The sequence below is a fragment of the Cryptomeria japonica genome, unplaced genomic scaffold (genome assembly GCF_030272615.1).
Source record: "Cryptomeria japonica unplaced genomic scaffold, Sugi_1.0 HiC_scaffold_58, whole genome shotgun sequence".
NCBI lineage: Eukaryota > Viridiplantae > Streptophyta > Pinopsida > Cupressales > Cupressaceae > Cryptomeria > Cryptomeria japonica.
Window position 1 is genome coordinate 163,118 of NW_026728880.1, and position 1,591 is coordinate 164,708.

The 1,591-nt window shown below is 61.9% G+C and overlaps 1 non-coding gene across 1 annotated transcript; it reads right to left on the reverse strand.

Annotated features, from left to right (window-relative positions):
* Window positions 1-341: 341 nt before the first annotated feature.
* On the reverse strand, window positions 342-460 carry LOC131863287 (5S ribosomal RNA). The gene has a single exon (XR_009362219.1). It is a non-coding gene; the product is annotated as a 5S ribosomal RNA (ribosomal RNA).
* Window positions 461-1,591: the final 1,131 nt, after the last annotated feature.

Consider the following 1,591-nt stretch of genomic DNA (forward strand, 5'->3'; position numbering starts at 1 on the left):
CTCACCTGTCCCGGGCGTCTGGTGCGGAACCTTAGAGTAAGAAACATCACCGTGCACCTTGGCCAACGTGCGCGACTCGACCGAGCGCGCACTGGCCGAGGTGCACACCGATTTCACCTGGGTGCGCGCGCAGCACCTCGGGCGCACCGGGGTGCGCGCACAACGCCCGGGTTGCACCGTGGCCTGTGTGCTCGGGGCGCCTCGGGTGCGCGCTCGGTGTCGCCCCCCGCGCGCGCGGTAGTGCGGGCAGCGCACCCCGGCCCGGCCCGGCCCCGACGAGAACGCAAACGGGCAAAAGGTTTATTCAAATAGCATTGCGATGCCCGGCGAAAAACTAAAAAAGGGTGCAACACCGGGACTTCCCGGGAGGTCACCCATCCCAGTACTACTCCGGCCCAAGCGCGCTTAACTGCGGAGTTCTGATGGGATCCGGTGCACTAACGCTGGTATGATCGCACCCGTTATGAGCTTGTCGCAGTGTGTACTTAGCAAACCGCGACCCACGTGCGAATCCACCCCGGCCACCCACCCCCGTCGAGGTGCACACCCTCCCTCGCGAAGTGCGCCCCGTTCGCCAAGTGTGAGCCCTGCCCGGGTGCGCGCACCTTGCTAGGGCGTCGGGTGTGCACCCGGCCCGGCCTACGTGCGTGCACCTGTAGGGGGCGTCGTGTGCGTGCAGTGTCCCGTCTGCAACGCGGTGCCCACACACCACCTCGGGCGCAACGACCTGCGCTCACATGTGGGCCGAGTGCACCTTGGTGCATGTTCGGGGCGCCTCGGGTGCACGCTCGATCTTGCCCCGGTGCACCAAGGCGCTCGGTTTGCCCCGGGTGCGCACTTGGTGCAAGGTGGGCACCCAAAATAGGGATCAAGCACCAAAACACAAGTTTCGGGATGCAAAATGGGACCCAAGGACCACAAATGCGTTCCAAGACCCATGATGGGTCCACGAGAACAAAAATGTGTTCCGAGACTTAATAAACAAATATTGGGTTTTAGGAGAAGAAACATGCTCTGATGCCCAAAACGAGAATCGACCCCGAAAAGGCCACAGGCCAAAAGTGGGATGCGAGACAAAAAAAAATGGGACCCGAGGACCAAAATTGGGTTCCCAGGTCGAAGACAGGGCAACCGGACAAGAAACGACCTCTAAGGCTCGAAATGAGTCCCGACGACTAAAACTTGACAAGAAGCACCCATCAGGCACCCAACTCGACACCCATGGGATGCCGACCCACCCGGGCTTCCACCTAGCACACCTTGGCACCCACCCACCCTCGCACCCAACCTCGCACCCAACTTAGCACCTTTGAACCCACATTGGCACTCACCCTGACCCTGGCACCTTGGAACCCACATTGGCACTCACCTTGACCCTGGCACCCACCTTTGCACTCACCTTGGGACCCACCCTGGCTCCCACCTCGGCACCCACCCAGACACCCACCTTGGTTCCTTGGCACCCACCTTGGATCCTTGGCACCCACCCCGACACCCACCTTGGCACGCAACTTGGCTACTTGCCACCCACCTTGGCTCCTTGACGCCCACCCCGACAACCACCCCGTGACCTACCCTGGCTAGGGTTGGT